At 36.6% G+C, this 12,821-nt stretch overlaps 1 protein-coding gene across 1 annotated transcript in view; it reads right to left on the bottom strand.

The window, feature by feature from the left end:
• The window catches only part of LOC110446740 (nuclear hormone receptor HR96-like), a 291,811-nt gene that overhangs the window by 270,428 nt on the left and 8,562 nt on the right, over positions 1 to 12,821 (bottom strand). The window lies entirely within an intron of this gene.

Here is a 12,821-nt window from a genome sequence, read left to right as displayed (position 1 = left end):
ATAACTTTAAAGTTAATTAAGTAATGATAAAAAGTGAATATATACATTTGTAAGCAAGTACAAAACTTAGCTAGTATTTGAAGCATTCGACTGAAATCCATATTTTCAGTACCTGGTGTAAAATTTGTCAGTATCTCATGGTTGTCCCGCACAATAGAAACAGAAAATACATTTGATCAGACTGTTGAACTGGACTCCCTTGTAAGTAAGAAACTCTGACAACAATAACTAACAAACAGCTCTATTATCCAATCATTCAACTAACAATTTCACATTACCAAGATCACATGGAAAGAGACTCGGGATTGGTGGTGGAGGGAAACTGGAGTACCTGGAGAAAAACCACCGACCTGAGGCAAGTACCTGGCGACTGCCCTGCATAGGCCTTCAACCCGTAATCTAGTGGTGGAGGGCTAAAGATTGTAGATGGTCAGACGCCTTAACCACTCGCCCACTGTTGACCCATATGTGACTTGGGAAGTCTGGTGAAGGAACATAAAATGGTCCCCTGATTTTTTCGGTGTTTAATTATCATGTCAAGACTTTTGTTTATAATTGAGCAAGCTCCTTGACAGCAGACAGAGAGAAAAATTTTAACAGAATACAGGCTCTAAGGAATCACTCACTGAAAACTTGTCTCATAACACAGTAAATTGCAATATACGGTGCTGTTTTGTTCAAGTATTACAACAGTTCGGTAACAATTTGTATCAAAGCTACTTAAGCTTATAGCAGACACGTAAAGTCAATAAATTTAATTTTTTATCAATATTCACAAATATGACTCTGATATGGGATTAATTTTTCTATATTGTCACAGAAGGATCACATATTTTCTTTCCAATTAAAATCAATTATGAAAAATATCAGATTAAAATTGACAAAACTGCTTATTTAACATGCCACTGAATGAATGCTAAAGAATGGTATTCCTGAATCTAGGACAGTAACAAAGCACTAGATTTAACCTCCATGTATCAATGTCTGCAGTATGGTCTTTGTCTACCCAATCTCAAGTCATTATATACCATGTACAGCAGCTGACTGGTATAAAAGGATGCAATTTACGACACACCACCCCCCACCCCCCAAGCCTAAATACTTCCTGCACTGTTATAAGTATAAGTAAACCCAATTCCTTATGGCAAATATCAGAAATAGTAAAAGGCATAAAAAAAAGGATGTATGTCACCAAATGCTGGAGGTTGTAAGGCAATCAATAATGTCCAAAATGCCATAATTATCTAGAAGCTGTATGATTTCTCAGCAAAACATTTCCACCTATTCATACAACATTCCCAATATAGAACATTGACGAGGTCTAATGACTGCAGCACCGATTTTATACAAAATTCACCCTCCCCTCCCCCCACACCCTATAGACCATTGACCTCAATACTGTATCTAATGATGACCCTCCACCCACACCAGATATACCATTGACCTCAATACTGTAACTAATGATGACCCTCCACTCACACCCTAGAGACCATTGACCTCAATACCGTATCCAATGATGACCCTCCACTCACACCCTATAGACCATTGCCCTCAATACCGTATGTAATGATGACCCTCCACCCACGCCCTATAGACCATTGACCTCAATACCGTATCTAATGAGGACCCTCCACCCACACCCTATCGACCATTGACCTCAATACCGTATTTTATGATGACCCTCCACCCACACCAGATATACCATTGACCTCAATACCCTATCTAATGATGACCCTCCACCCACACCCTTTAGACCATTGACCTCAATACCGTATCTAATGAGGACCCTCCACCCACACCCTATACACCATTGCCCTCAATACCCTATCTAATGATGACCCTCCACCCACACCCTATCGACCATTGACCTCAATACCGTATCCAATGATGACCCTCCACTCACACCCTATAGACCATTGACATCAATACCATATCTAATGATAACCCTCCACCCACACCCTATAATCCAGTGACCTCAATACCGTATCTAAGTATGATTTCTCAGCAAAACATTTCCACCTATTCATACAACATTCCCAATATAGACCATTGACGAGGTCTAATGACTGCAGCACCGATTTTATCCAAAATTCACCCTCCCCTCCCCCCACACCCTATAGACCATTGGCCTCAATACCGTATCTAATGATGCCCCTCCCCCCACACCCTATATACCATTGTCCTCAATGACGTATGTAATGATGACCCTCCGCCCACACCCTATATACCATTGACATCAATGACGTATGTAATGATGACACTCCACCCACACCCTATAGACCATTGAGCTCAATACCGTATCTAATGATGACCCCCCACCCACCCCCTATAGACCATTGACCTCAATGCCGTATCTAATGATGACCCTCGACCCACACCCTATAGACCATTGGCCTCAATACCGTATCTAATGAGGACCCTCCACCCACACCCTATCGACCATTGACCTCAATACCGTATGTAATGATGACCCTCCCCCCACACCCTATAGACCATTGGCCTCAATGACATATCTAATGATGACCTTCCACCCACACCCTATATACCATTGTCCTCAATGACGTATGTAATGATGACCCTCCCCCCACACCCTATATACCATTGCCCTCAATGACGTATGTAATGATGACACTCCACCCACACCCTATAGACCATTGACCTCAATACCATATCTAATGATAACCCTCCACCCACACCCTATATACCATTGACCTCAATGACGTATGTAATGATGACCCTCCACCCACACCCTATAGACCATTGACCTCAATACCGTATCTAATGATGACCCTCCACCCACACCCTATAGACCATTGACCTCAATACCGTATCTAATGATGACCCTCCACCCACACCCTATAGACCATTGACCTCAATACCGTATCTAATGATGACCCTCCACCCACACCCTATATACCATTGACCTCAATGACATATCTAATGATGACCTTCCACCAACACCCTATAGACCATTGACCTCAATACCGTATCTAATGATGACCCTCCACCCACACCCTAAATACCATTGACCTCAATGACATATCTAATGATGACCCTCCACCCACACCCTATAGACCATTGACCTCAATACTGTATTTAATGATGAATGCTTATTCTAAAAACTTCCTTTTTAGAATGTCTCATCACCGTCAGATTTATAGCTGTCCTTTCCTTCTCTTCCCCTCCCCCTTTCCAACCCTGCCTTTCCTCCTCTTCTTTCCATTGTTTATGTTACCCTTTTCTTCCTTCTCCATCTAGCTTACATTCTATTTTTCTATCCCTCCTTTTTCAGCCTTAATTATCTTCTTTCCCTATCCGTTTTTGTTATTCCTCCTTTCAACTTTGTTTTTCTCCCTTTCCTTTTCCTCCCTCCCTTCCCTCTCTTTCAGTCTTTATTCCCTTTGTTTTCCTTGTTACTACCCTTCTTTTTCCATTTTCTATTTTTGTTTCTTTCCTTCCTCTCTCAATCTTATTTGTAAGGACATGTGACAAAACACAAGCATACATATATAGTAATACTTTTGTATCTATGGTTCTGCACACAACAGGGGGATAATAGAAGCCACTTTTTTTCCTTCAAGATTCATTCTGTGGTTAAGAAGACCATACAAACACTGGTTACCTGTATAATCAACCAGCTAGTCTGAATATTGTAGAACATCTCTTAGTACTAGAGAACTAGGATAGGGAAAATGCATGGGCAGAGCAGGATTCCAACTAAGAACCCCACAAACTATAGGGGGACGCTCAACCAGAACCCCACAAACTCTAGAGGGACGCTCAACCAGCTATCTTTTTCATGTCAAACACCTGTTTCAAAATTAATCAGAACATTGGTACAAGTTGTTCAGACAAGAATTAAAATGAATTGACTGTTGTCCCACTGCCATGACCTTGACCTTAACAGTACAGACATGGATGTCATAGGTTACGTACTGGTCAGTCAAGATTCATGGATCTATTAAGTATGTTTTATCAAAATAGGTTCAGGCCTGTAGAAGTCATTACCTGAACAAAAATGACGATTCTTTGACTTTTAACCTTTGACATGAATATGACTTTGGACATAGACTAAAGGTGGTAAATGATACACTGTTGGGTTGTCTGTATGTGTCTATGAGGCTTCATAATCAAATATTTCACTTTCCTCAACTTATATGGGTCAGACAAGCATTACAATTATTTGACCTTTGGCCCACTGGTGACCTTCACCTTATAAGTATGTAACAGATAGGAGAGTTATATGCTATATACACCGACCAGATATGATGCAATTACATGTATCTGATATGTAAAGATTAATAAAATAAATTAGTAACACAAAGTTATGGCCTGGACAAGTATTACAATCATTTAACATTTGACCCTTGTGTGTGACCTTGACCTTAGGGATACTAATTCAAGAGTATACACTTTCCAGGTATATGTTCATATATATATATGACAATTTCACTATGACCAAACTAAATTTTATTGACATTCATATCGGCTATAGATGCCATATAGCCCTGTGATTATTCATGTCATCTAACAGTAATAAAGAAATAACATGCAACTCTTCCTGGAAGACAGCAATTCATCCTTTCAAACAAAATACAATCAAAGGTTAATTACAATTTAAAAAAAGAACTAAAATCACTGAAATGCTTTCAGTTGGCATTCATAGTCAATGTAAATGCCAACTATAACCATACATAGTAAATTTAAAGTGCAACATTTATGGATAATATCTAATTGTATATTTTTTTTATCTGAATGCTGACAGTTTTTCACTTTAATTATTACATTTTAGAGATTTGTCTTGGCGAACAAAAACATGTCTCTTTATCTTAAACAAACAGATGGTGATCAAGTTGTAGCAAAGGTATATAAATATATGAGTTTCATATTTTTAACAATTTCAGCCGGGACAAGATGTGGAGAGAAAATTTTGCTCTTGTTTTACCTTTCATCTTTATCAGAACAATGCAGTTATATTTCCAAGTTTCATCAAAACGTTTTTTTCAGTTCAAAATTTGGGGCTTGAAGTAGAAGCAGAATAAGAAGAACCAAAACCAATACGTTTTCTCTTTCATTCGAAGGGTGGACATAATTAACCAAAACAATGTAATTAAGAAATTAATATTTTATTGAAAGTGGCTGTGTTGATTTCAAATCCTGAAGGTTCTTACGGGTTTATCTGTGGAAGGCTAATATATTCGTCCAAAACATTTTGATATTTTTTCAAAATATTGGTGATCCTTAGCAAAATGTGAGTAGTATATATAGTATAGAAGATATGCCCTGGACAAACTTTTTCAAAAGCTAAGGTCAAAGGTCAAGTCATAGGTCATAGCGACCTAATTCTTGCACTCTGTACTCCGTTCTCCCAAGATGTCCTTGTACATCAAATCTGGTTACTCCAGGTGAAAAAGTACAGAAGATATGCCCCGGACAAACTTTTCTAAAGTTAAGGTCAAAGGTCTAGTCATAGGTCACAGTGACCTAATTCTTGCACTCTGTCCTCCGTTCTCCCAAGATGTCCTTGTACATCAAATCTGGTTACTCCAGGTGAAACAGAATAGAAGATTGGCCATGGACAAACATTTTCAAATGTGAAGGTCAAAGGTCAAAGCACAGGTCACAGTGAGGTCATAGTTACCTTCTTCTTGCACTCTGCACTCTGCCATCCCAAGATGTCCTTGTACACCAAATCTGATTACTCCAGGTGAAGTAGTACAGAAGATATGTCCCAGATAAACTACCTGTATATATATAAATAAAAAACCCACCCCTGATAATTGGATTTACATGTGTTTTCTGCTGTTAACCAAATAAAATGAAGGATATATGATGAAATTAAATTGTGTAATCTTTTTGAAACCATCCGTCTTTATAATCAACAATTTAACTCTGTCCCCAATTAATGCACATTGTATGTCAAATAATCACGAACTGTTTCATGTTTGTTAAATTTCGGAGTTTTATAAAACCCTTTGTTTTCATAAAGGAACATATTTGAAGTGTTTCTGCATGCAAAAGGTCATCAGTTTAAGTCAACGATAACTCTCAAAAAGAATAATCTTATTTCTGCATGCTAAATCACCTATTCATCACTAAAAAGATTATTTTCACAGAAAATAGAATTGTATCGCTCAGGCAATTTCTGTCTTTACTTTACATATAAAAATAGCAGTGACAACAAAGAGTATAAAATCAATCCTTAATCTTACCAAAACAACCTTCAACTTGCCATTTTGTAACTTAACTTTATATAACTTATGCTACTTTGTCAGGAACCAAAAATATGTTTTCTAATTTGAATCAAAGACACAGCGTACGTGTTTCAAATAAAGATCTTCATCACAATTAATCTTGTGTAATTGAGTTTGCATGCAACTTAAAAAAGATTTGAATCAAAATTCATTGAAATTAATTATATTTTGTTTTTAACGACGCTTTGGTAATTTGCAGAGGAATACGAAGAATTTCATGGGGTTATTGTCCTTGACCTGCTTGCGTGCGAATCATTTTTTTTCTTTATATACAGGAGAGTTTCATTTTACAATCCAACTATAAGGGCGAAAGTGCCAGATAAAAAGGACCTATAAAAAGAAAGGTTGTGTATTCAAAATAAGTAAGTTATTGATATAGTTACTGTTAATAATTGTTCTACGAAAATATCACTGGTGAAAATAATCGATTGCAAATTGAAATGTATATGTCACAAAAGTTCAATTTAGACGAAATTCAACAAAGGTTGTCTCGATCTGTTTAGGTCTTTCACATATTCAAATGCTTAAGAATAAGTTGTTGAAAAAACTTTTGCCAAAACAAGTAAAGTACGAAAATAAATGCTTATAAATATCTAGAGTCACTGACTCTGCAGCAAAACTTTCTAGAATCAATGTTAACTCTTTATCACAAGAAAAGGCAACAAAACTTTATCACCAAAATAGACAGCAAAAAAAAGTTAATGTTTTAATTCTTTAATTATCACCAAAACAAGGCAACAAAATTCGAGTCAATATCGAACTCTTTATCACCAAAACAAAAATACTACAAAACTTCTGCATGTTGAAACTCATTATCACCAAAAATATTACAACAAACTTTGAGTCAGTGTTGTAACTCGGTATTACTAACAAGAATTCCACGGAAGTGGATGTGTCGCCTGCACAGGAAGCTGAGAGATTACGAAGAAATAGATACACTTTTCATTTCAAGAAATAATGTTAAAAGTAAGCAATAATCATAGATTATGTTTTTAGATGGCATCATTTTGTTATATAATCTGTTATTCTGGGAAGAATACTCGGAGTTTTAAGGTACTTGCTATGGATACTCATTGTCTCAATTCCAAGTTTAATTTGTATGATTTGTCAGATGGTTTCCCATAAATAAATGAATAAACTTGCGGATTATGATGTTAAACAGCTAGTGTTGTCAATAACATTAGGAGTAAGACGGCATTTCAGAGGTATACACGGTGGGTCAAGTGGTAGATCGAAGCCGTCCAGTATACAGTTTTAGTGAAGTTTCTATTTATAGTAACAGTGACCTTGACTTTTAACCTTCAGACCTGAAAAGCAATCCCATGCAAGCACTTTTGGTAAGGAAGCACTGCATGAAGTTTGAGTTTGATCGGCCAAAGGAAACTCAAGTTATCGCACGAAAAAAGATTTTCTATTTATAGTAACAGTGACCTTGACCTTTGACATTCGGACCTGAAAAGCAATCCCAAGCAAGCACTTTTGGTAAGAAAGCACTACATCAAGTTTGAGTTTGATCCGCCCAAGGAAACTCAAGTTATCGCACAAAAACCTCTGTTAGGGCGAAGAAGCCGACATAGCAATACCTATATGTGTCACCAGCTTTTCGCAGGCGACACAAAAACATTACAACAAAACGTCAAGCAAATAATTAATTAAAGACTTATAAGACCAGCCATCGTAAGATAATCATAAAGCAGAAAAATGACATTTAGATATATGACCTACATTTGATCAAGCAATTCACACCTATAAAATATTAACAGCTGCTTGATCTAATAAGGGTTCTTGGCATGGATAAATCAAAAGTGGGGGTGAGTTTGTTCAGAAAAATTCCTCATCTTTTGACTAATTTCAAACTGCAGCAGGGACATGAAGGACTTTAGCCCGATTCCAAGTTGTGCAAAGTGTTTGGAATTTTGGACACGTTGAATTGGTCATGATTCTTAACAGTATTTGTTTTTGTTCTCTGATTGGATAACATTGCCATTTTGATGGTTGATTTAGTCTAAAAAAAAAAAACACTGCTGATTTTGGAAAATGATACAAAAGATCTTGGTAACCCTCCATTGTAAGGTCGTCATTAGAGCTATGTAAGGCTGATCGTTTCTCCTTGTTTATCTGTTGGATTGATGTTGCATCAACAGTAAACGTATCTGGTCGTTATTTTGATAAAAAACAAGCACAAGTTCAAATTTCTAATTTCTTGTTGCCAGTTTTTTCTTCTAATCAAGCAAATTGAAACTCAAAATGAAGTATGTTACCAGTAAACCAGGGAACTTAATCAACCTAACAAGTCCTATGTCAACCTAACGAGTCCTAAATCAACCTTACTAGTCCTATGTCAACCTTACTAGTCCTATGTCAACATAACTAGTCCTATGTCAACATAACTAGTCCTATGTCAACATAACTAGTCCTATGATAATCTTACTAGTCCTATGTCAACATAACTAGTCCTATGTCAACATAACTAGTCATATGTCATCCTTACTAATACTATGTCAACATAACTAGTCCTATGTCAACATAACTAGTCCTATGTCAACATAACTAGTCCTATGTTGACCTTACTAGTCCTATGTCAACATAACTAGTCCTATGTCAACCTTACTAGTCCTATGTCAACCTTACTAGTCCTATGTCAACCTTACTAGTCCTATGTCAACATAACTAGTCCTATGTCAACCTTACTAGTCTTATGTTAACATAACTAGTCCTATGTCAACATAACTAGTACTATGTCAACATAACTAGTCCTATGTCAACATAACCAGTCCTATGTCAACATAACTAGTCCTATGTTAACCATACTAGTCCTATGTCAACATAACTAGTCCTATGACAACATAACTAGTCCTATGTCAACCTTACTAGTCCTATGTCAACATAACTAGTCCTATGTTAACCTTACTAGTCCTATGTCAACATAACTAGTCCTATGTCAACCTTACTAGTCTTATGTTAACATAACTAGTCCTATGTCAACATAACTAGTCATATGTCAACATAACTAGTCCTATGTCAACCTAACGAGTCCTATGTCAACCTTACTAATACTATGTCAACATAACTAGTCCTATGTCAACATAACTAGTCCTATGTTAACCTTACTAGTCCTATGTCAACATAACTAGTCCTATGACAACATAACTAGTCCTATGTCAACCTTACTAATACTATGTCAACATAACTAGTCCTATGTCAACATAACAAGTCCTATGACAACATAACTAGTCCTATGTCAACATAACTAGTCCTATGTCAATCTTACTAGTCCTATATATGTCAACCTTACTAGTCCTATGTCAACCTTACGAGTCCTATGTCAACCTTACAAGTCCTATGTCAACATAACTAGTCCTATGTCAACATACCTAGTCCTATGTCAACCTAACTAGTCCTATGTCAACCTAACGAGTCCTATGTCAACCTTACTAGTCCTATGTCAACATACCTAGTCCTATGTCAACCTAACTAGTCCTATGTCAACCTAACGAGTCCTATATCAACCTTACTAGTCCTATTTCAACCTAACTAGTCCTATGTCAACCTAACGAGTCCTATGTCAACCTAACTAGTCCTATTTCAACCTAACTAGTCCTAAGTCAACCTAACGAGTCCTATGTCAACCTAACTAGTCCTATTTCAACCTAACTAGTCCTAAGTCAACCTAACGAGTCCTATGTCAACCTAACTAGTCCTATGTCAACCTAACGAGTCCTATGTCAACCTTACTAGTCCTATGTCAACCTAACGAGTCCTATGTCAACCTAACAAGCCCAAGATTTACACAAAAGCTACATCCCCAGCATGAAATAGAAGGATAATTGACTGTCAGGGACGATATAACCACTAGTGGCCATATATATAAAAATGTTGAGTTCCAGAAAATTTTGACAATAAACATGAAATATTTCAGTATTTTAAGGCGTATTTGGAAAGAAATTCTTATTTTGATATCCACCAAACAAAAGATATGGTCAAAATATAATTTTAACAACTCCAAAGGACTAAAGTTAGATTTGGCGACTCACTAGTGCCTTCTTGTTAGTATTTAACCATAAACAGGTGTGACTTGGTTTCAATTTGAAAAACATACCAAATATATTGCACGACACAAATTGATTTCAACATGAAAACTATGTGCAATTAAAACATCTTTATTGCATCCTTACCACCCCTCTCACCATACACACACAACAGTTAGTTTAATGTCTGCCATGATACAATATTTACAACCTCAGTTTTTTTCTTCCCGCTATAGAAACTACAATGTATTATAAACATCCATTAAATGTAGAGATGATATTTTCACAATATCATCTGGCAAGCGTCAAATGTGACCGAACAAATGTGGAGAATGATGTCAGAAATTTGTTGAGTCCACATGAATAGATATTTACTGCTGGGGTTTGGCAGTCTGTGGCTTAAACCAAACGCGCTACAATAGTATTACGAAAATAAAAACCTTCCGATTGACTTGGTTTGCGATCGTCGCGTGAAATGAAGCATGCATATATCCATAGATGTCGAAAATACGTTTCAGCACTCCCCTAAAATGACAATACGGTTTTCTGCATCGAGATAAATGCTAATGTATTAACAATGATTCAGAAACAGTTTTTGCTCTTTGATATTATTCAAGGCAAAGTGGCAAACATACAGGTTTATTAAACTAGCCCTACCCTTCAAGTGTTGTCACCACAGGAACTGAGCAAAAACGATTTAATATTCCACGTTTTACACTACAGGCATGTGCAAAAAATAATCGCAATATATTTACGAAGGTTATACATGAAGTACCAATTCATCATTTACAAATAACAAATTATTTCTTATATCGAAAACGAATGAAGCTGGCACAGCTTGCTGCATGGAGTTAATATATTATATGATGGACCAGTCTTGGTCAAAGGGAGGTAACTTGTAATGCTTAGGCGAGTTACAATCTTGACTAAATGGACATTTCAGTGGAATGCAGCCCTACCACCATTGAAAAAGTTTGATTTCTTAAAACAAAATTCAGAATGATGCTGGACTTAATTGTATTGTTATTCAGAATTTCACTGTAAATTGTAATACAAAGATAACCTTTCTGTAGTTCAGAATTTCCATGTTGTGACGATCGATATTCAGAATTACCATGAAGTGTATGTTGTAATTAAATTTTCTGGTGTAATTAACTCATTTACCCCTGAAATTTCATAATGGACTATTCCAACCTTTGCATGGGAAGAGTTCAAATGTGTCTTCAGGGGTAAATGAGTTAAAAAATACCAGTGGTGTTTTTATTAAAGCTTATATAGTAATTCTGAATATTTCTCCAGAGTGTATACTGAAACATAGAATTGCCAAGCGTTGTAAATGTATATTGTTTTATACCTTTACAAGAGATCCCAGAGGGACCTTGGAACCCACCATTGTACCATCTTCATTAGTTCTTTGTCAGTTTGATCTTTTCTCAAATCTTTTCTCTTGTCTGTTTGATCAGATTGCCTGTTCCCCGTCTTAATCAATCTTTAAATCAACCTCAAAAGTTAATATGCACAACTCAGGACTAAGGGCAACCTACATATCAAATTTGAGAAAAATTCCTCCAATAACTTCTGAGAACAAGAGTACCGCGGGGCGGAACAATATATGCCCGTTGAATGCCATATAGTGTTATATACTTTCTTACATTGAAATAAGATCTGCATCATTCAAAGAGTGGTTAGCTGACATGCTATTACAAGAGGCCCATGGGCCTTAACGGTCACCTGATATATTTATACAGAGAGTTGATTTTGTTTTTGACACGAACAGAAATACATTTTATTATTCAAAGTGACAAAAAACAATAAAACCACCTTATTCAATATCTAGCATACAGATTTAAGACTGAAAAGTATTTGAAACTAGCACCTCTGATTCTAAACAAGGAAAATGAAGAAATTTTAGCACACTGACTCCTTTGGGCCCTACCCTACAGCCCTTGGGGGTATATAGGGCTGGCTCAAAATTTTCATAGTATCAAACTGTCAACTCAGGGTTATAATTCCAATCAAGTTATTAATATGTAATATTCAAAGTATCATTTGCCATTATAAACGATAATAAATTCCCCCCCTTCCCCAGGGGTAAACGTGAGACCATAGTGTCATAAAATTCACAATATTGGTAGAGCACCTTAAAACCCTTCCATCTATGAAGAGTATTTGATTCTACCATATCTGGTCTTGAGAAGAAGATTTTGAAATTTCAGTCAACCCTTTTTGGCCCAACCATCAGCCCCTGGTGGTCAGTCAGGGCTGAAATGTGCATACCATCAAACTACTATCCAATACTGATAATGCTAACCCAAATTGAATTACTTCCAATGGAAATCAAACAAATGTTGGTCAAAATGTGAATTCCCTATATAAACTATAGTAAAGTTTACCCCCTCCCCAGGGGGAAACGCGAGACCCCAGGGTCATGAAATTCACAATTTTGGTAAAGCACCTTAAGACCCTTCCATCTATGAAGAGTATTTGATTCTACCATATCTGGGTCTTGAGAAGAAGATTTTTGAAATTTTAGTCAATT

The sequence above is a fragment of the Mizuhopecten yessoensis genome, unplaced genomic scaffold (genome assembly GCF_002113885.1).
Source record: "Mizuhopecten yessoensis strain PY_sf001 unplaced genomic scaffold, ASM211388v2 scaffold2977, whole genome shotgun sequence".
NCBI lineage: Eukaryota > Metazoa > Mollusca > Bivalvia > Pectinida > Pectinidae > Mizuhopecten > Mizuhopecten yessoensis.
The sequence above is the reverse complement of the archived record's forward strand: the minus strand, read 5'-3'. Positions and strand labels throughout refer to the sequence as shown.